At 44.8% G+C, this 24,060-nt stretch overlaps 1 protein-coding gene across 3 annotated transcripts in view; it reads left to right on the forward strand.

Annotated features, from left to right (window-relative positions):
* NOL4 (nucleolar protein 4) overlaps window positions 1-24,060 on the forward strand; it is a 591,044-nt gene that overhangs the window by 352,076 nt on the left and 214,908 nt on the right. The gene's annotated exons all lie outside the window — the stretch shown is intronic.

Consider the following 24,060-nt stretch of genomic DNA (forward strand, 5'->3'; position numbering starts at 1 on the left):
TGCCTGCACCGGCGCATGGCAGCAGTTTGTGCGCCAGAGAGATGCGATAAATATGTCGCATCCCTGTGCTGCGAAACGAACGCAGCGTGGCGCAGCAAAATGACTTGCTGCATTGCGCTGCGTTCGTTTCTTGTAAATCTGCCCCCTAGATTCTCCTAACTGGTCCGGGCCTGTTGCCATTTAAGCGCTCTTGCTACCCCCTCTTCCTTTTTCCTAGAAAGGAAAATGTGGTCTGTATTGAAATCTCTCATGTCTTCATCCTCATTCATTGTCCTCCTTTTGTTTGTGTATTACATGAGTCGCGGATAGCACAAGATTCTTCATTTTATAGTCGGTCATTTCTTTCTATGGCCTGGAACAGTGGTCCCAACCTTTTCTATAATGAAAGATACTTATGTTTCAATTAAACTCATCAAGAGCTACTAATACTATAAGTGTCGTTATAGTGACTGCATCAGCCAAGATCGCACTTGTAGGCACCATATGGAAGATTACTACGAGTGATTACCTCAGTGCATCAAGCATTATTGACACCAGTGATGTAAAAAAAATGTGTCAACGTGGGATGCCTCTACATGAGTAACATACAGCAGCCATAGTTGCAATGTCTTTGGCACCGAGATAATAACATTTGTAAAAAGTATCTCCAATGCCACATGATATTTCAGTCAAATATCAGCTTCTACTATATTTTGAAAATGCAGCCATTTTTCTCCAAATATCCGTTAATGAGTTCTGAAAAACGCGGTTTTGTCTCCAATATACACATTCAATTTTGGTATATGTATGTTAATTCAACTAAGTAAAAACTTTAAATTGATTAGACTGAGCTGCACACAGGATAGCGACTTACAGGTAGCTGGGGAGCTACCAGTAGCTCACAAACTACTTGTTGGAGAGGCCTGTCCTAGAACAATATCTAATGTATCAATGTTTTGCACATAAAATCTGGTCACAATATATTGATATTTTACCAACATCTCAAATGGGATGGTAATGTATTTGTAAAAGGGAATTGTGGTCCCCTTGGACTCTTCATTTGCGAATGTAAAAAAAAGTTTGTTGAAGAGAATGCAGTAGTCCGAGTGACAACTGCCAACTCTTAAACATACAAAAAAAGGTAAATATTTATTTTTAAACTGAGTCCCGTTAAGGTACAACCTGCTGCACAATAAAAAAAGAGTTTTGTTAATTGATAGTCAATCAAAGATAGGATGCCCTGCTAACCCCAGCAGGCCACCACACGCGTGGCAGCCTCCAGTTGTAGGGAGTCACAGTTTGTGACCTGCCTCATTAATATTTATGAGGTAGGTCAGATTGCGACTCACTGCCATTTGGATTTTAAGAACTGACTTATTGATTCATAGGTTGGTTCTTAAAAAACGTTCATGGCCACCATTTACTCAGTGGCGGCTGGTGACATTTGAAAGTGGTGGCGTAAATACTGCACTGTGGTGAGCTCGAACCACCTATGGGAGTTCGGGGGGGTTCCCCCCTCGAGAAAATTTTGAAAAAATATTGGGCAAATGGTGCATTTTCAAGCAAATTTGAGAAAGAGGTGGCTTGGCAAACACATCTCTGGGAGTAGCCAGACAAGTCTCTTTGCACTTGCATAGATACATTACTCTCCCTGCATTCACATAGGCACACTACTCACCCTGCACTCATAGACCCATTACTCACCCTTCCCTGACACATCACTAAGCCTGTATTCCCCCATCTACATCACTCATCCTAAACTCACACAGGCACACTGCTCAATCTGCACTCACACAGACATCACTCACCCTTCACTGCACTCAAAGATGCACATTGTTTCGCTCTCCCTATACTCACAAAAGTAGACTGCTCACCCTGCACTCAGAAGGGCACACCACTCATCCAGTGCATTTCACCACTCAACCCTCACTCATGAGGGCATACAGCTCATCCAGTGTACTCATACAGCCACACAACTCACTCTGCGCTCACACAGACTCACCATTCACTGTTGGATGCGACCGATACACACCCAATAACAGAGACCGTTCTCCCTGTTCTTGTGGCAGTCTCTCAAATCAGGCAATCTGCCTAGCTAGTCCCTGAAAGCATACTAGGTTTCCCCATTTCTGGGGCAGTCTGGTGGTTGCAACCCTTACAGGACCTGTAGCATACAGGCAGCCAGGTCTCAAGGATCTCAGGACAGTATCCCAAAACAACATGTCTGCTTACTTAGATCCTGAGAAAGCCTATAAAAACACACCCAATCTCCCTGACTTTAAAGTGTGTGCAGCCTCTACACAACCCACAACACAGTACTGAGTGATCTCCTGGATCATAGGATAGCCTTGCAAGATAGCCTGTATTCCCAGTCCAGCCCAAATTGAACTCATAGCATGCATCCAGCAAGCTGCGATATGTGCACCCACAGCAGAGTCCTCTGCCAAGGCTGGCCTAGGACAAACTGGATCTCACCTTTAGCCGGGTCTTACCCAGTGGTCGAAGTGGGGAAAAAAAAGTAGGGGAACTGTGGGCGGAGAATCAGAGGGCGGGAATAACCTGAGGATTGGATCAGTGGGTGGAGTTAGAGGTGTGGCCAGGATGCGCAAAACATCCCAATCTTTAGTATTTGTGTGGCATTTCACTGACCAGTTACAGCTTATTATGTTATGTCATTCAACCAATGGATACACATGATTATTTAACGATTAATATCAGCTATTGACATAAGAAACATATTCCACTTTGTGAATTTATTTTAATCACAGAATGTCCCGAAAATGCTTAAAAGTGGAAGCACGAGCCATTTGTTTCCGAGCCATGGAGTTTCTGTCGTCAGCAATATACACAGAGACAATCAATTGTACGTGTGTAAATGACTGTATAGGAAATGTTACATAAGACAAATGACTACAAGGTGTCGGAGTCACATGATAACCATACTAGTAGACAGTATAGTTTATTAGTGATTGGCCTGGAGAAACACAAACTCAGAATTTATAACTTAATACCATGTTTGGGGGTTCTCTTTAAAAATCATTATTGTTTTGTATCAAAAATAACACTTTTTGCAACATTGGGATAATCAAAGGCTTAGGGAAAAAACCATAACGCTCTAGTTTATACCTTGCAGTTTGTATGCAGCTCTTAGATGAAAGTTAATAGCTCACTGTTCTTTGTTAGGATTTTAACTTAAAAACTGCAAGTAGCAAAAGGATCTCACTGACAAAAGCAGTAACCCACTGACCTATTTACAATATGTGCACTTTGTGATGGGGCTGGTACATTTTCTCTGCAGCAGGCACATTAACCCTCTGCGCTATCTTTCCATGAGTCAAAACTTCCCCTAGACAAGTCTCCGATCTCGCTCTAGGAAGAAGTTTATTCATCAGAGTTATCATGACATTTTTATTATTGCCGAAAATAGCTGGCGGAGAGGAAGGAGGCAGCAAGTGCTTTTAAAACCATAATATACGACGCCCCCACTTAAAGTCAGCACCCGTTGCGGTCACACCAGTCGCACCGCCCTAGAGCCAGCTCTTCTCAGGGGTCCTGTGACCTTAGTGACCGAGACACTGTTGCTCTAGGGTCTGCTACTTCGTAGGCCTGCCCGCAAGACTGGAGGTGAACTTCAGTATGGATTGTGGTGGGCTAGCCTTCAAGGTGAACCCACACTTGCCACTGCTAGGGTCCACCTGCTGGTGCTAACACACCAGGACTTTTCTGGTGCCTTCTAAGGTCTGGCATGGGAATGTGCTCCCTCAGGAGAGTGGTCTGGGGGACTGTTCATGAAGGCTGAACCTGGTTGCCCAGTTCTAAATTTAGCAGCTCTGCCCCCAGTGCTACATCTGCTCCCTCACTGAACACCATACTGCCCCACTGAGAGAAACTCATACTGCCTTCAGCTACAATCCAATTTGACCTGCTATAAATAACTGGGTGCCACTCAATTCAAATTGCACACTAGGCAAGAGCAATATGCTGCCTAAAAGAAAAGGTAACAACATCCTGGAAAAAGCAAACACTCATAAGGAATGAAAGATTTAATAAAGCATGTAAAATGTAAGCAGGAACATGGTGAACTTAACTCTTTTACAGTCATTATTCAGAAATCAACAAGTATTTTTGCCTGAAAAGTTAAGGACATAATTACAGGGCCCAGAAAGGACCCATTTCAATGTCCACTGCTTATATGCTTACAAAACGAAAGCAGTATGGTTTCAAAAGACCACATTTGTGAACACAAAGCCGCCGTACACATTTTATTTTCCAATCCACCCATCAACCAGGTATTGCAGTACCTCCAGGCAGGGCCGGTCCTAGGATTTTCGGGGCCGTGGGCAAAAGGGAATGTGGGAGGCCCCTGAAATCTACATAAGTGACACCTTCTGATCTCGGGGAAGCTGCTTTGTGCAGACTCCACTTGGGCCACAGCTCCTCTTCTCAGCCACCCCAAGCAACTCTTGTACAGCCAGCCCATTTCGAACTGAAGGTGTGAGAATTGCTTGGGGGCTAAGTTAAAACTGTGTGGGCTAAAGTGCTGACAATGGGCGCCCTGCCGAGTCTCTGAACTGGCTGCCTGAGAGGTGTACCCTCCCCTAGGCCTTCCCACACCATCTCTTAGAGGCCCCAGGAGGGGGGGCCCCCTCCCATGAGCCCGTTTGTGAAGCATTTGTTTCACTCTGATAGGCAGACATACACGAGGACTAGTGGGGTGTTAATTGCCATTGTGGGGGGACTCCATCCTGGCAGACATAGTGCCAGGCCCTGGGCAGCTGCCCATGCGTAGCGCCGGCCCTGCCTCCAGGTAGGAGGTACTGTAGGAAAACAATGCTGTTCAAAGAAAGACAAGAAAACAAAAGGAGCGATTTACTGGCAAACTCTGTAAAGTGGCGCTAATGTGTTGGGGTTTGAAAAAAATTATCTGGCCAGTTTAAGAACACTCCATCTTGCTTTATTTAATTATTTTTTAGAGTTTGAACATTTTATTTCCGAAGCTGCACTTTGGAATAGAAAAATGTCAAAACGGCATTTCCAGCAAAAGTGTTTTTTTTTTTTGCATCCATTTCACAGGGGTACAAATGGACGACAGGAAGAGACGGTGAGAACCATTTCTTGATTCATGATTTTCGGAAAAGTGAGAAGGAGTTAGACAGAACGAGAGGGAATAGGAGTAAGAAAGAGGGGGCAGCTGCCAGCGGCCGAGCAGAAGCGGACACCTTCCTTGTCTTGTCTGGGCAGGAAGTAAGAGACAGAGACCTTTTCCTTCTCTGCTCCCCGCCCGTCCACGAACAGAATATTTCTTACGTCCAGGGACCCATGTTCATAATAAAAAAGTAGGGGAATGGAATCTACAGAATTAAAGAAGTAGGGGCACGCCGTGCCCTGCCGTTCCCACCCACTTCGACCACTGGTCTCACCATAAATCAGCTGGGTGACTCGGAGCCTCCTGCCTCCTCCCTTGACCCCTCATAACCTCTGTTATCCCGTCAGAGAGTCCTAAAGTCAGGAAGAGAGAAAGGTGAGGGCTTCCCTCGAATGCTGCCTTAGTGGCATAGTTAAAAGAGGGCAGTGGTGACAATTACCTGTGCCCTGGTGTGGTGCTCTTTTTTCTACGGTGGTCTCCTGTGGTAATGGCATTAAAAAAGCATAAGCAGTTGTACAAGTGTGAGAGCGGACACAGTCGAGCAGGCAATCTTATTATTGCAATTTTGGTCGTAGGCATCAAATACCATGTCTCACTGCACTCACAAAGTAACATAACGTGTATTTGTAAAGCGCAAGTTCAGCCAATGGTATCTTGGAGCTGAATAACAGATGTTTATTGTTAATAACAGAGCTGCTGTACACGATACTACGTATATAAAACAGTTAATCGGAAACACAAATCACTTATCGTATGTAGCAGATGCCAGAGAATGCACCAGCAGTATCTTAGCGCTCGCGTATAGCATATCTCTGTGTAAATATACATCAACATTCGGCGCACACATAATGCAGACCTCAGTTCACATATATAGCTAATTGTGAGCAATATATACATCATTTCTGAGTGCCCAGGCATAAGTTAGCGTCACATATACCCACCCTTTAGCTTTGATCCTACCAAGGGACTGCTACTCCGATTAATGCGACTAAATACTGCTCCCCAGTGTCAGCACTCTCCTCTCTACTTCACCTGCTTCCTGCCCTCTCAGCTGTCACCTGTGTCAGTACTCTTCTACCCTCTTGAACCGGTCCATATCCTCACAGAGCTGTCACCTGTCCCTGCACCCTCCTCCACTTCACACCCACCCAGCTGTCAGCATTCCCAACTCCCTTCTCTCTCCTTAACCGCATGCATGGGGCCGCGATTTTCGCGCTGTGCGGCTTTTTTACAAAAGCCGCGCTACATGACGAGCTGAGCTCGTCATGAGCATGCGAGCGGCGCAACTCATGACGAGCTCAGCTCGTCATGCGCATGGAAGGGGTTAAACCAGTCCACATGCTTTCTCAGTTGTCACCAGTTCCAGCACCCTTCTCTCCACATTAACTGGCCTCATCCTTTCAGCAGTCATCAACAACAGCACCCTCTTCTGTGCGAATCAGTGCCGGTCCTCCACCTCAAAGCAGCGTACTCTGTGTCTCTCTACATCTCCCCATCTATACGACTGTAACCTATCCCGCCTTCCACCCCTCCTGCGGAGAGGCTTGTATCCTCCCTCCACTCCTATCTACTGCTCGCCGTCCAGCGGTCAGGATGAGGGCACACTGAGTCAGCAGGCCCCGCCGTTCAGTCTCGGCCCCGAAGGCACCCTCCTCTGTCTCTTCAATCCTGATACCAGATGACAGCTGTAGGGACGTAACTACCACTGGTGCAGCAGGTGAAGTGACGCCCTGTCCCTAAGGCCTTGGGGGTCCACTGAATCCAGTGTATCGTTGTATTTCTAGCTGCCCAGCAGCAGGAGGGCCCTTTTGTCTTGTTTACACTTGGGTCATGGCACCCTTGCTACGTCACTGAACAGCTGTCTAGGCACCCTTGTCTTTCCTTAAGCACGTCCTCGCCCTCCGAACACTCGTCGCCCTCCTCTGTAGACAAGTGTCCATCCCCGCACTGTAGGCTTCCTCCCTCTCTCAACAAATTCCCACCCCCAGGACTCCCCACACCCTTCTCTGTGAACAAGCGCCCATCCACAAGCGCTCGTTGCTAGACACCTTCTTCTGTGAACAGGTCTGATTCCTAGCACTCGGGCCACCCCTTCCCTCGCGGGCCATCGCCTGATGTATTTTATCCCTGCCACTATTTTGTTTTTGTGCTGAAGCTTGGTATCCTGGCCATTGAAGAGACGGATGGGAGGCGACTAGGTTCTCAACCTCCTTTATCCCTATAGCAATATGGCTCAGCTCTGGATGGGTAGTTGTGCACCTGCATTCTTGGATTGTGATAACAACACCGTTCACCATGCACTCTATGTTTTGTTGCAATATACAAAAAAAATGCAAAAGTAAAGGTTTCAATAACAAAGAAATTGCTGATAAGGAGCAGCTCCGTGAATAGCCAAATTCAGTTTTTGAGCACGAGAAGTAAACTTATTTTCCACACACACAGCGCAGCACACAATGAGCTCCCTGCTAATAACTCTCAGCAAAATTCTGAAATGAGCAATCGTGACCCTTTGGCTTCCTCCTCCTCCACACTCCTCCTTCCCTTATACAACCGAATAATCTCACCACCCCTCCCCCATCCCCATAGTTGCACCTCCCCTCCCTTGAACTCCCCCCCTCACTTAAGCTATTCCGACTCCCACAGTAACTTTCCTACCGCTGTGACCCGCTGGTCCTGGTCTTGTCTGATTATTTTCCATCTGTAACCTGGCACTAAATGATGGACTGTCTCGGGGCACTCGAGGGAGTCAGAGAGAGTCGTCTCTGCAGTCCATGTCCTGTCTGAGGTCGAGCCTGTGCAGACTTGAATCCTCGGCTTCCCGCCTGCCACACCCATTTCCTAACTCGTCACAGAGTGGGTCCCACCACGCCCTGTAATGAGTTGGGAAAGGGGTGGGTGGGTGACAGTCTCCACTCTCTGATTGATGTTGGGGTTTTAGCGATCCCGGGCTTAGACTTAAATCTCCCGGGGCTAACTTTCCCTCCACGCTATCAGGGGGTGGAGACTGGGGCCTGAAGCTAGGTCTTTGCCGAGCTGATGACATCGAAGCCATCAAAGCTGTGAGGTTGTCGGCCCGGCAAGCACTTAGGCTTCTTTGCGCCTGCAAGGGGTCAGTCACGTCACTTGACATGCTTCCCTTGAAGTTACGTCGGCGGAGGCGGTATTGGTGATTGACGGGGGCTGCTGTTAACAGTGGCTGTGGTTATTGTGTAACACTAATGGAGCAAAAATTTGAAGTTAAAAAACATATTTTTTTAAAATAAATAAATATGATTGAGCAGCTATTGGGGACGGGGGCGGAGTCCCGAAGCCCTCGGGGAGAAACCGCCACTACATTTACTATCAGTATTTTGCCACCAAATATTTGTACATCTGGCCCACTGTGACTAAATTAATGCAGTGTCTCCATGTGTTCTTACCGCCCAAGGTGCACATGTGTTTTACCTTAATTCTATATATATAAAAAGGCCGGTGGGAGTAATTTCCTTGCTTGCACCATGATACCCTTGCTCCGCCACTCAGCTGCATGCATGCCAACACACACAGTGTCAGACAGGCCTATAGGGCAATCAGACAGTGCCCGACGTGCTGGGCTGACAGGTCAGTGCATGGGCCGTTTTCTTGTCTATTTGTGGGCCTGTTTTGTAGTCTGCTGGGGTATTTTTTATTGTTGATTTCCCAGATTTTGAAACCAACATTGTCTGTACCAAGCCCAGTTTCATCCATTGTTCTTTGCCTTGCAAAACATTTATACAGCGTACCTTTACAAGTTCAAAACTGCCCCAATTTGCAAACATCAGCTACTTTTTTAGCTATCCAATTTACTAACGGGGGCCATTTTTAATATGGTGCCCAGTCCAATTTCCTGTCCCAGTCTGAGTTTCCAACTCCAAACACACCAATTCATGAGGAAAAAAAAAATGAGGAAGACTTCCACTTTTTTAGGCAAAAAAAGGCCTTATTTTAGCTGTTTACTGCCTAAAATTGCCTCCACTTCAGCGTAAGCCTATAGGGAAAAGAAATTTCTCAGTTTTTTTCTTAATATAGCCTTATAGCCCGCCGTAGTGGGCTATACCGGCTATTAAAGTCCCGCTGCAGTGTTAAAGGCCCGAGCCGAAGGCGAGGGACGTTAACAAAGCAGTTGGACTTTAATTGCGGGCTATAAGGCTATTAGAACATTCTGCCACAACGAGGGCAGAATATTCTAACAAATAAAACAAAGCCTTTAGGGAGCGCTAGGGGATTGACATCCCTCAGGCTCCCTGAAGTCTTTGTTCACAGCCAGAGCTGTGAACAAAGAAACATTGGAATGTTGGAGCTCCGGGTTTATACCAGCCATTATAAGCCCGGAGCACTCCATTGTTTTCAATGGAGCTCCCAACATTACAATGTTCTAATTTTTTTACATGTATATTAATTCGACTAAGCAAAAGCTTTCTAACATAATATGCTGAGCTGCATACAGGTGATCTACTGAGAGGTAGCTGGAGAGATACAGTAACTCAGTCATAAGCTACTGGTTGGAGACCCCTGCTTCTCTGTTTCCAAATGTTGTGATGCATGGAGCCGTGATATGCTTTTGTGTTGCATTCTTTCATATGGATTCAATAACTACCGAACAGAGCTTAAAATAAATTGCTTTTGTGGCCTCACATTGGGAACTAAAGTATTTTTTAAAATCTGAGGTAGCAGAGAAGCCGGAGACTGTGCCACTTTGTGAATAACAACTCCCGATTACTGACACCTTGCGGGGCAGGAGGCAGATATCCAGACCGGAAGTTAACTTGCCGGAGTACGTGATCCTCGAGAGGACGTGGGTTCCGTAGGATACCCGAGAGCACGCTTCACTGTCATCGCCCAGTCTCAGAAGTCCCATTGCAGGATGGTGCTCCGTTTCCATAGTAACCCTGTCCCCTGTCTCGCGCTGAAAAGATTAGCTCTTTCTGCGCACTGGAGAGAATTTTAGGGACGTCAGGCTAATCCCCGGCTGCACAAAGAAGGAAAGGTTGCCCCTCGCTCGAGGGAGGTTCGCTTCCACAGTGATAGAAGTGGCCTGCCACAAAAAACTGGTATTTAAGATGAAGAGGAGCATTCGGCGTTCGACAGTCTTGTCAGCTTGTCTGCGAAAGAATTTTGAACGAGGTCTTTTTTTAGGTCTTGTGGAACGCGGAAGTCCATCCACAGTGGAATGTCATGAGGAGGTTTAGAGCATTGCACACTTTTATATTCATTAGTAATACCATATACACAGCCTAGCATGAGACCTACATTTCCCTGCACTGTAGTTTGTGGGGACGCCCAATGCTCTTTGATATGCTGCCCTCAAGTGGCAGAAACCTGAAAAAATAGCCAAACGGTATTCAAATCAAGGCCGAGATTTACAGAAAAAAGCTATGCGTGTGCGATATCTAGCGACGATCAACTATCACCCATAAAAGTTATCCGCTGATACAACACGCGACACGCCTTGCATAATGGGAAACCCTTCTTAATGGATGAAAACTGTGCGGTGTGGGCTGGGTTTTAAGAGGGATAACAAAAGGAGGGTCTCTAAAAGGCGCATGGCCTAAGAAGCAGTATTTGGACTACTTTCCAAGAGGCGTTGGCTATATAAAGAAGTGTGTGACTTAAAAAGATTTCAACCTAAAATCCTGTACTTCCCATAGCGTGCCACCCACCAGTATTTTAATGCCTCTCTATGAGCTTTCTGTTATTGCATCCTACCATGTCACATGATATAAGACAGGCACCTAAAGCATTTTGTTGTGAATAACTCGAATTGAAAATGTTTATTTCATTTGAATTAGACCGTTATAAGGTCTGCAGAAGGATTAGTCGTGTTCAGCGTGTCTCAATCACTCCCATTCTTCCCTTCAGCACATGCCGCTTCCCTCTGCAGTCTCGCATTATGTTAAAAACCTGTTCCATTTTTGTGCCCCACATCTTTCTGAAATCCTCCAGCTGCATATGTAACTTCTCATCGCTTTCCTCTTCAGCACCCTCTTTTCACTGCCTCCTGCATGTAGTTTCTTGCATCTCCTTAACTTTACTATCCCTCCATCCACACACACACACGACACTCCCACTTACCTGTAAGTACCGTGGGTCAGATTTATCAAAATGTCACGCAGCGCAACAAGATACCTTGCTGCTCTGTGTGAGAGGTAGAGGGCAGAAATGTGCTATATTTAACATTATATGACGCATTCTTGTCCTCTCCTTAAGCTGGCGCACTATGTGCTGCCTAGCACCAACGCAGGCGCACTTGATAAAGCACATTTTAGTCTGAAACGTGTTGTCTCTCTCATTTGCTTACTATTTATGAAGGAATAAAGATACATTAAACCCAACTGTCTTGGGAACCTGCTTTCGTTACACATTTGCCACTCAATCCTCTTTTTTTCTAGTGTATAGATCTTACTCTATTCCAAATGAGCAGCAGTACATAGACACATTTTGCATATGAACTGAAAACCTCTCCAGAGCTAACAGAATTTAATCTCTACTGAAGTTCTCAGCTATGTCTCTTTGAATCGGGGTTTCCCAGGAGAGATCTAGCTCAAAGAGGTTGGGGTACAAATTGAAAACCATGCTTTCAGAGTGGGTGTGCTCTTGACATGATATATGTTTTAGTTAAAAAGTCTGAAGAGTACACCTGGTTCCAAAACTTTAGTGGGCATTACCCTACTGGTAGCCTAACGAGATATCGCTAGCTGTTGGAAAACCCCAACGCTGGCAGATTAGCATAGGGGAATAGACATCTGTGCATTGGCAGACAAAGCTGTGTATCCGGCACATGGGTGTCCCTACAGATATCACATAAGTTGGGGTCCAAGAATCAGAACACAAGACTTTAATGGACAAAGCTGAATGAATGAACAGTGTAGTTTATTAGTCAGTTAAAACCATAACCATTACACAAATAATACCTTATAAAATATTTACCTTAATAGGTTTAAAAGCGTAATATAACCATATACACAAGGGTTGAGGCAATAAGACCTGCACCTGTTACAGTCCGTGACTTTGTAATGTGGCGATGGTGCTCAGGAAACCAAGGAATACAACCCTGTCTATTCCTTTAAGGGCAAAGCCAAAAATACAAAACATGAAATGTGGAATCAGCACCCATCAAAAAGTCTCTTCCATAGTCTTTGGTGTGCTTCAATTAATTGACAGAATTCACTCCAAATGAACAGGTCCGAACTTGAGTGTAGTTAACTTTCAATTCTTTATTGTAGTATTCAAACAGTAGAAAAATGATCCGATATCATAGCAGATCTTTCTTTTTTTTAGCCTCTTTTTCAGCCAACGCGTTTCGTCTCAAGAATGAGACTTCTTCAGGGCTTATAAAACATGGCTCGGAAAAGTCGTAAGTACCGCAACGCCTACCTGCGATCTAAAAGTAATTATCGATGGTGAACCAACTTTTTAATTTCCTACTTAAAAACATGAATATAATTTACTATTCAACACTTGCAAATTTACGGATAGAGTACCAATGAGTAAAAGTAAGATGTGGTTAAAGTGCCAGTGTGTGGGCTGGGAAGGCGAACAAAGATAACTTCTTTACATTGCTGACGAGATTTGGAGCAGCTCATAACAATTTCCCTAGCAGCCCGTCCCTACATGTCAATTTACCCATTCATGCAAATGAAACAACCGATTGTCAATTTGCAGATAAAGCGCCAATGTGCAAGATTATAATGCAGTTAAAATGCCAGTTTGCAGATTGGGCAAGGATAACTGTGTGTTAGGCAAATGATCATATAGCTTAACAAGATAGGCAACACCTTGTGTCTTTTTCCCTAGCAGCCAGAAACATCTCGATGTACCAATTGATAGCTTATCAGATCACTTTACCCCCAAAGCTCCACCCATGGCCAAACCTATACTCCAGCCATGATTTTAAAAATGGCAGGAACTGCACTTATCTGATGTGCAGTATTGTATTTCTTGAGTCCAATGACTCCTTCAGTGCAGTCCTACAGGACCTGATTCCCATGCCATTAAACTCTCATCTTAATGGACAAAGCTGATGAGCAAGTCTCCGAGTGAAGTTACATAGTGAGCAACAAGTGTACATTTGTGGCTGCGATTGGGGGAATTGGGGTTTGCTACTTCAAGCTGGGATTTGTGGCCTGTATGTTAACATAATCAAACGTCTCTGATTTGGCTATTTGAGGTCTGTGATATGCCTGTATTGTTTCTCTAAAAAAGTTATAAAAACAAGTTATATAAAAAAGAAGTCCGAAGAGCTGCAATCTGATCATCTCCCTACAGCTCCTGTAACACTCAATGACTTACTATATAACCCTGAGTGAGTGTACACTTTGGAAAGCTGTGCAACACAACCTTTTAGCCCTTGATTCGTGTGTTTCTTATTGGCTTGTAAGTAAGAAGATGTACTCCTGTGGCAGAGGAGTATCGATTATCATTTAAATGACAGATGTGTAGTGTTACCAATAGATCCAGACTGCAGACCGACATCTGGCAGTGCCTTAACCCCTTGGCTGCGGCGGTAATTCCGCCGCGGCGCTAGGGGGAGGGGGGCGCGCGGCGCCACCATGCTCGTAACGGAACCACTCCGTCACGAGCCGCGGTGGCGCTGTGCTTGTGATGGAATGGTTCCGTCACATCTTCGCCCGCTCAATAGAACGTGCCGCGCAGGCGCGACGGCCGGGCCGTGACGGAACCATTCCGTCACCAGCCCAGCCCCACCGTGGCTCGTGACGGAATGGTTCCGTCACGAGCGCACAAGGGGTTAAAGAAGACCGATCCATATTCTTCTGAAACTGAAATAGTGAAACAGTAAAACCCAGCTTAGGCTTTTTCATGTAGTATGGCATAGTTGGAGCCATTACCAGAAATTGCACATGAATGTTTGATACTTTCTGTTTATTGCCCTTCTCAAAAGCTCTTGGGCACTGCCTCTGGCACAGTTAAATAGGTGTGGGTTGATGGAGTGTACTAATCACAAGGAGAATCTCAGTCGCTTACTTGATTATGTACATTGACACAGGCAGATAAATGTTTTGTATCTGAGTGCCTGTGCATTTCTTCGTCAAGCATTCATTTTTCAAGCACTGTGTGCTGTAGGGCCCACTATAGCCAAATAAAGCCAGTTTTAAGGCAGGAGGCCACAATTATTCATATATTTTGAGACAATGGTGTAATGGTCTTGCAAATTTAAGGCTATCTGTCTCCATTTATCTATCCAGCTACCATATGTATTTCCTATATTTAGACTTTCATGTTGAACATTTATTTTTTGCTATTGTTTGTCTACTTACATCATGCAAATGGATTGAATGTTAGAGGATCTAGGTTTATGCATTCTCAAATTATTTTAGAGTTATTTGCTTTTCCTATGTACATATGACCATGGACATAAGTGTAAAGAAGCATCATGAACTTTCCTCAGGGTATTTGTACATTTCAACTAACATTATAAAATGGAGCCAAACTACATAGATTGCAGTTTGTAACTGACAATCGGAGTTACTGGCAAGTGCAAACCAACATCTTATTTTGGTTCTAAGAATGTGGATGAAAATGTCTTCTAACACTGGTGCAACAAGTGAATACGAATATAGATGGTAGCCGTGTATCCTGTCGGGCACCTGGGAACATGACATGCTAAAATATAAAGGTGAAATTATTGCTCTGAGTATTTGGAACTTGATTTCTTTACATATAGCCTTCCTCGGCTCAGTGATATATAGAATTATAGGTGGGTAACAGAGCTAAGGGGATGTTTTTCACAGATGGGTCCTGAGTCACATCATATAGACAACGAGAGTAAAGCCTGAGTTACCTGTGATGTCACTTTAAACCCCGAGGCGAAAAATACCCCGTAACTCACAGTCATCCCTTTATAATTTTATGTTATGTATGCCCCCCAAATCAACTGCGACTGCTTATAACTGCTAGGCAAGGCAAAGGAGTGAAGTGGGAGCCATACATAGTTTGGCCTCTCCTCCCTGTCCCAAATTTGAAGTAAATAACTGACCTGAAGTCCTTAACCAAACTCTACTACCTTCCCAACCTTCTTTCAACTTCCTGAACTTGTGCTTTCTGCTTTCAGTCAAACCAGGCAAGCCGCACTGCAGAGAGCCCTGTCAACATAGACTGGAAGGCCTTTATGGCACAGCAACTGTGGGTAACAGGTTTTGTTATAAACTGTATCTAAGTCATAGCAGTGAATTATCAGATTTAGAATCTGGTGTGAACAAGTATTCCTATGGAAGGCATAAATAAAATATAAAATCACAGATGGGAAAAAATGAATAATGAGGTTGTTTTTCACAGGTTCCGAGTGACCTCAAATAGACAATAATAGCAAAGTTGTCTATTGTGTCATGCAGAACCTAGAGATGAAAAACATATATATACATTTTTTACCCATATATTTTATGCTATGTATAGCCCCCAACATTATCTGACCTTGCTTGAAGTTTCTACCCAGGTGCAAAGGAGTAAAGGGAAGCCATACATATTATGGCTTTTCGTCCCTGGCCCAAATGTTAAAAACACTCTCTTGTTTCCAGTCACCTAACCCACTACCTTCAGTGCCATTCAACCCTCTCTCTAAACTGTCCCTACTGCCCTTCCTCGGAGCAGGGAGCTAGTGCTTCTCTGACCGGTTCTCAGAGAGGCCTGTCAAAGCAGCCTGGAATTTATTTATGACATTGCAGCGTGGTTAACAACTTTTGTTACCCACTATTGTTACTCCATATCAGTGAACAGTAGTGGCTCCTGGAGAGAGTGCTGCGGGGCAGTGGGGCGGGGGAGGGGCAGGGTGGGGGGTTGTAAACTACAGTATGCGGCCGAACAGAGCTAAGTAACTAACTAAATAAATAAAATGAATTACATTGCGTGTGGTGCATCGCCATTTGCGATGCAGCGCGCCCAATGTAATTTGTTTTAATTATTTAGTTAGTTACTTAACTCTGTTCAGCCGCATGCCGTAGTTTAGTACCCCCCAGCCTGCCCCTACCCGCCCCGTCCCATCACCCTGCAGCACTCCCTCAAGGAGCCACTACTGTCAGTGAATAACCAGATTTAAGAATGTAGTGTTCTTTGAGTTGGGGTACCCATCAAGGGTGACCCCTTTCCCCCTCCTGTTTTCCCTAGCATTGGGACCTTTGGCGGCGTGGATCAGGAAGGACCCAGTGGTGCAGGGTCTGCACTGGTCCCCGGACTAGGAGGACTGCATCTCGCTATACACAGATGATATATTACTGTACCTGGCCTCCCCAAGAAAATCGTTGGCGGCAGTCCTGGATATTCTGCAATATTTCGTAGATACTCAGGGTTCTCTATTAACTGGGCTAAATCTCTCCTATACGTCCTCATGGGTGATCCCCCTTACCGCCGCGAAATTGCCCAATCCAAACTAGCCCGATAGGCTTTAAATACCTGGGGGTCTTTATCTCCTTGGATCTGGTGCTCCGTTTTACCAGTAACCTCCTCCCACCTCTCCAACTGCTTAAACGTGACATTGCAAGCTGGAGGGCGCTTCCACTTCATTCAAAATGATGTCGCTACCGCGGTTATTATACGCCTTGCAAAATTCTATGGATGTTGTGTCGATGACATATTTCAAAGACATTGAAAGCCTTTAGAGGGCACTGCTATGGGACGGTAAGCCCCGTATTGCATTAAACAAGCTCACATTAAACTGGTACGACAGGGGAATCAGCCTTCCCGATATTAAAAAATACTATTGGGCAGCTCAGCTTGCTGCCATTAATCATGGTACATACGGTCGACCTGACGACCCTGGGTATCTCATGGACAGGTGGGTCTTACCGGGTGGGAACTATAACAGGGCACTATATTCCAAACCTAATCAGTACCCATTGACAGTCCCTACCAAACACTCGCTTCACAGTTGGCATACTGCCACTAAAGCGCTTGGCTGGGGAGAGAAACTAACGCTGGCAACCCCCTTATGGGATTCTGAAACACTGGGTGGCCTGTAGAAGTCGAAGGGGTTTGACAAGTGGGATTTCACAGGTTAAAGATATATGGGCGAAAGGTGACATAAAGTCATTTGCATCTCTGCAGCAACAACTACCGTTAGCCGACTCAGAGCACTTTAGATATCTACAATATCTATATCAATATCTATCTGCACTTCAATTGCACATCGCTAGAGGCACTTCTCCCCCTGATTCCTCTCTGTTGGAAGACAGGCTATTAGATGGTCATCTGCCTGAAAATATCATATCCCTAACATATAAAAAACTGATCAATAATATGGAGGATGCCCTACAGGCCTTGCAGGACAAATGGGTAAGGGATGGCACTGAGCTGGATGACGAGGAGTGGCGGGAAGCGGTCTCCTCCCCCAGACTTGTAGCGATTCCTGCTAGACTCCGACTAGTGCAGCTTAAATTATTCATAGAGTATACCTGACGGGGCCCTGCCTGGTACAAATGGGGAGGGCGGAGGGAGAGGAATGTAGAAAAGGATGTGGCCAGATAGGCACGTTTATGCACATAATATGGGAATGCGACTACATACAACCCTATTGGTGTCAAATACATGACACATTGAGCGAAGTGCTCACGTCAGTTCTCCGCCCAGAAGCATGTCGATGCCGTCTAAATATTTGGGAGCCCACTGATTTAAATAGCTGCCACACACAATGGGTCACATTAGGATTAATGGTTGTAAAGAGAAATATTGCACAGTTGTGTGGATCTATGCATCCACCCTCTCTAGAAGCTTGGTAAAGGGACCTTGACTGGTGCATGTTTAGTGTTTAGGGAAAAGACTGTCTACATAGCCTGGGGCTGCCCCCGCAAATGGTCCCGAATCTGGAGCCCGTGGAATTCCTACAGGGGTGAAATTTGTAACCCATCACGTAGTATGGAACACGAAGATCCCCCTAAGCCACAATTGATTTTATTTTGCTCTATTGTAACTAACTGTAACATGCTGCGATTGCCAGTACTGTAACCTTTCTTTTTGCATCCTCTGTACTGTGAAATTATGATGAATGTTAAATAAAAAAGAATTATAAAAAAAAGAATGTAGTTTTAACTCTAGTGGCTCTTTGTGAGAGCCATGCATTACAGAAATAATCACCCGTGGTAACTAACCAATTCTGAGAGGTTTGCTAACATTATTGGCTGTTTACTACCTCAGGGCAAGGCCTAGGAAGAAGCAAGCATTTTAGAAAGCCCTGAAAGTTGGTAGCACTGTTTCTGATAGTCTGACATGCTCGAAATAAAAGGTCAAATGCTTAGCCGGGCATGCTGTTGTCCTCAAGGAACCATGAGGAAATGTGTAACTAAAGATAAGATTCAAACAGCATTTCATATAGCAATCAATAAAAAGAGGCTCAAGATCAGTAATTTAGAAACCGTGAAGATTTAATAAAATATCGAAGTGCAGTACAGAAGGTAAAAATATAGTAGCGTTACTTGAAATGCATAATATTTTAATCATAAGCATAAGGCTCATAAATCGTTTAAAATAGATGCAGCTGGGCAAAATATGAAAAATAGTCGAAGTCCAGAATATACAGCAAATAAAAAAAAATTAGACAGCTTCTCTAGGGCACAGGAATGAGACCAAACGATCATCGGGCTCACACCCAAAAACCCATCCGTTCCATAACAAAATGTACCATAGAAAGTAGTGGAAATTGCACAATCAGCATAGGGTGAGCAAATGTATCACCACACCTTCAAATCATAATACATCATTTCAAAAAGTCATATAATGCCACTGTGGGACTTGTCCCTTTTTGGCTAAAATTCCCTAAGCGGTTGGCTTTTCCCCTAGACCTTTTTTCTGACATGTGTTGCCAACTTAGATGTTTTGGACACTTTGCCACTGCTAACCAGTGTCAAAGTGTAAGTGTTCCCTGTATAAAGTAATGGTAATTGGTTGTCCATGATTGGTATGTTTGCCTTACTAAGTGAAGTCCATAGTAAAGTGCACTATGTGTGCCAGGGCTGGTAATGCAAATGCTACTAGTGGGCCTACAGCGCTATTTGTGCCACCCACACAAGTAGCCTTAAAAAGGGAACTCATGCCTGCCATTGCAGGGCTTGTGCGCAGTTTGTGAAACTGTCGTGTCGTTCAGTCAAGTGCACTCAGTTGCCAGAACTTACCCTTCCCTTTCTGTGCACCTAAGCCACCCCTATGGTAGGTCTAGGGTCCCCCCTGGACAGGGTGTAGTGCATGTGAAAGGTAGGACATGTACTACGGTGTGTGTCATGTCCTGAGTGAAATAATCTCCATTTCGTTTTTTCACTGTTGAAAGGCCATCTTGCCCATAGGATAGAATCGGAAGGCTGTGTAATATGTTTCCCAGCCTATCTTCCCAAAGGCTTAAGATGGAAAGGTGAAGTTTAGTATGCCTGAACTCACCCTTCAATAACACATCTTTTTATAAAGATGGTCTTTGCATCATGTGTTTGTAAGCCACTCTTTCAGAAGTGGCTGTGTTTTTGTGCTTTAAACATTTCTGTGTGTCTCTGCCTGGTTGTGGATTGACTGGCTGGATTTGAAAGCGATATAATCTGGGGAATGTCTTGACCAGGGGAGGAGGTGAGACAGCACAGGCTGACCTGCATCTGGAGTGTAGGGGGAAGAAAAGCCCCTAGAGGTGAAGAGGCCTGGGCTGGTGCTATAAAACAATTGCCCCATCTCCTGCTGAGTGATTGAGAATCCAGACCCCCACTAATCAAACGAATAAGGTGTCAATGGTAGGGAGGCACCCAGAACTGGTTTGAGCAGGGGTCGGTGCCCCCTGTAACACAAAGACTTCAAAGCCATTGAGGGGTATAACTATGCAGGCTGAAGCCCCTGATCTTTGGAGAATGGCTTGATCAAGTGTGAACAAGACTGGAGCTACTTCGTAGTCAAGAGGACCATTGCCAAGGAAGAAAGAACTGAAGAGACTGAAGGATAGGACTGTTCTTGCTGTGTGCTCGGGGGCTGGCCTGCAGTTTGCTGTTTCAACCAAGGAAAGACTGAAGGGATTTTGCTGTGTGCTGTGTCCCCCTGCTTGAAGGACTTTGCGGTGTGCTGTGTCCTGAAGTAACTGTCCCCAATGGCCTGAGGTGAGCTGGCTCCCTCTTCAGAAACTCAGGAGCACAAACGTTTCCAGAGAAGACTCTCAGAGACGCTGTGTGCGTGTGCACTGTCTAGCCTGAGACCTTTGTAAGTTGTGCCCTGTGATCTTGGGCATGTGTAGTTCCAAATGAGAATCAGGGACGCAGTGTTTGTGTGCTTGGTGCAGCCTGAGTCCTTCGAGAGGATCGTCCTGTGAACGTGTGCACCGGGAAGCCAAGTAAGTCTCACGACGCAGTGTTTGTGTGCTTGGTGCAGCCTGGGACTTTCACGTGGATTGGCTTGTGATCGTGCACACTAGAAGGGCAAGTGTGTCTCAGTGACGCTGTGTGCGTGTGCTGTTTGCAGCCTGAGAACCTCACCAGAGGTGCCTTATGATCGGGGGCACCCGACGATCAAGCGTGTCTCGAGCGACGCTGTGTGCGTGTGCTTTCTACAGCCTGAGACCTGCGCAATTTGTGCTCTGTGATCAGGGGCGCCAGAAGATAAAGCGTGTCTCCATGACGAGGAGTGCGTGTGCTTTCTACTGCCAGAGACCTGCACAAGTTGTGCCCTGCGATCGTGGGCACCATAGGATCAAGTGTGTCTCTGCGGTGCTGTGTGAGTGTGTCCTGTGCAGCCTGAGACCCTCGTGAGGAGTTGTCTGGTTATCATGCTGCCGGAGTCCAGTGAGTCTCATTGACTCTGAGTGCGGGTGTAGTTTGCAGCCTGGGATCTTCCCATTGCCAGGAAATTCAGAGAGATTGCATAGGAGCCCAAGTTGTTGGACGAGGATAGGAGAGTGGGTTTGCACCCCCCAGGTAACGTGTGTCGACTCCTGGAGTGGGGCACGGGCTTGAAAGGAGACGCTCTCGGCCTCTTTCTCTGTCCTGCAGCGCGAGCCTCTGCTTCGGATCGTATCGCGGCCTGTGTTCCAAGGGAGTGGCAGCACCGGGCCGGAGTGCGAAGCTGCTTTTACTGTGTTATATCTTACCCGTGTGGAGGGGGCAACTGTGGCCGGAGACTAACCGCAAGCCAGCTTGAGTGGCGGAGAGACCACCGGAGGCACCGTGAACGGTGCTGGAGTAAATTACGTATTGCATTATTCCTGCATAACGGAGTATGCACAACGAACTGCATGTTTGTCGAATTGCCCATTGCAATAGTTTTGCATAAAGAACTGCCTGATAACTGTATTACACGTTACATTGCTTTTTCCTAACAGAGTATCTGAAGGGGACCGTATGCATTGTATTACGGGGGCATAACAGTTTCCAACGTTGTTGCATTACGCACTGCATTACAGTAACAGTACAAATTGCCAGATAGCCGTATTACGATGTGCATTGTTCTTATGTTTTGAAATACCTGATTGTTGAATAACAAACTGCATATTATGACATTAGGAATACATAGGATTGTTTAGTTTAACTCAATAGTAATAGGCCACAGGGAGATTTACCCCGACGCATATGTTGGTTTAGTATTGTGTGGTCCCATCGTATAACTTTTTAGAAAACATATACTTGTTTTTCTATGAAACTCGTGTGGAGTCTATTTGTGGCGTCATCATTGGATTGCTGTGAGCGTAATTGCAAATACTTTACACATTGGCCTGGAAGATAAGCCTGGCTGCTCATGCCAATCTACCAAGGGGGTGGTGCCGGGGCTATCTCTATAGGCGACCTGTCTTTCCCTAATGTTGGGGGCTTGTGGGTCCCTGTTTGGCCTACGGTACCTACCTCAGCCAACCAGGGATCCTATGATTCTAACAGCCACCATCCTAGCTCTATTCCCCTAAATCAATATTGATGAATCTCCTATGACCTAATGTTGTCATACATGTGAGCACAAATCTGGTTACATAAACAATAGAAGCCTTATGAATTAATAAACCTACAGTATACAGAGCAGGAAGAGACATTGGAGTGCAACAATTGAACCAAAGGACTTCCTCCGAGGCTGTTCGGGAACCTTTAGTCTACACAAAGCATCAGTGCACATTTTACTGCACGTAGTGTCTATGAGAAGTGAAAACATTGTTAATTCTAAATCGAGGATGGAGTTAAGGTCTAGTTGATGCCTTGTTCGGCCTATGCCAGGAAAACACCAGTTATGTACATTACAGCATTTACGTTTCGATTGCAAAATGTTCATGTTACAAAGCAAATATTATTTCAACAAAAAAAATGACACCAGCAAATCTAAATAGTAGACTTTTTCTGTCTAAGAAATTATGTAGTGTCGCCCAATCGCTTATTCCTGAAATGAGCATAATAGTTGACAAGACGGAGTCTGAACTAATTAAGAGAACATCCATCAAAGATATTAGGATGCTATCTGTCAAAATGATGGTGGAATATTTTTTCTTAAGAAAACCCTTTTTCTGTTACGTTTGTACTGCATGCTAGGGTGTTGGCCATTCCTCCTTTCTTTTCTGTTACCTGGCTCATTCTACTTATCTGACTAAAGTTGAGTGTCATCAAGGCCTTCCCTACACCTGAAGCATCTTGTTTCTCAATTGTTTCCATCGCCATCAGGTGAATATTATACTTGATAACATTGTTAAAATGCCCTTTTACTTTGTCCTTTGAACTGTGTACTAAGATTCATATTTGGCCCAGTCATTTACTACCTTTGTTTGTTTTACTAAGGTCATTTTGAGCAACAATTATGTTATGTTTATTACTTCTTCATTCATGTCATTGAATCCACTTTTGTGGAAACCTTGTTCAGGGGTCCATTGAAGGGCACATGGTAATTGATTTTACCCTTAAGTTGTGGAACTATGTGTCTGAACACAGAGAATACAGTGTTGTTCTTGGATCCTTGAAAATGTCATGGAAAAGGCCATGTAGGTGTGTACGTTATAGCAGAGTGGCAAATTAATGAAACTTGTAAGAAGACTGTGTTACTGGATGTTTATCTGGAATTTATGTCATTTACAATCTACAGGTTTAGGGCCTGTAGAGCAAAGGCAGTCCTTTCAAGATATATATATATATATATATATATATATATATATATATATATATATATATATATATATATATATATATATATATATATATATATATATATATATACTATACAAACTACTTGAAAACAAACAGAAGCTCCCCCCCCCAGAACAGACTGTATAAGACATACCTTTTAATAACTAAGAATAAAAAGTAATTTATTCAAGTGATCTACATATTGGAAATAAAGTGGGAAAAAGCATGCAGGGGTTACTTGGCTAGCTTTACCCCTGCAAGAAACGGAACTGTAAAATTGCCCATGAAAGGGCTGTCAGCTTCCTTTTTTACATTGCTGTGTCAAATCCTGCTTGAAAAGCTCGCTGAGCCACATGTAACACTTGTTTACTCTTGACATGCAGACAGTCTGAAACTGAAACAAAAATTCCACAACCAGTCCCTGCCTGCCCTTTGAGGCACAGTGTACTCTTTCACATGGCAGTGTCACATCTGGCAGAAGGGCTGAGTATCTGCAGTGGAAAGCTTGATACATAGAATGGACAGCTGTGGTGAACATGTACTACTCCCCATAAGCAGATGGTACACCATGGAGTGCAGTCTTTCATATCATTTTGGCGACTACAGCTCTCTTTTTAACAGTCATGCAGTAAACTTTGATGGAGGTGCATGAAGATATCACATGTAGGTTGGAACAGGTGCTGGTGGGTGAAAGCAAGTATGCATTGGAGAGAAGCGAGGGAGATGGAGGTAGTGTCATTGGTGCATTGGCCTCTTCTTGTTGTGATGGAGTACACCATTTCCACAACCACATAGAGACATTGCAATTGGGGTGGGGGCAGGAGGCTCAGTTCTGGAGGGAAGCCATGGAGTGATAACCCACGA

Source organism: Lissotriton helveticus, chromosome 4_1, assembly GCF_964261635.1.
Source record: "Lissotriton helveticus chromosome 4_1, aLisHel1.1, whole genome shotgun sequence".
NCBI classification, from domain to species: Eukaryota; Metazoa; Chordata; class Amphibia; order Caudata; family Salamandridae; genus Lissotriton; species Lissotriton helveticus.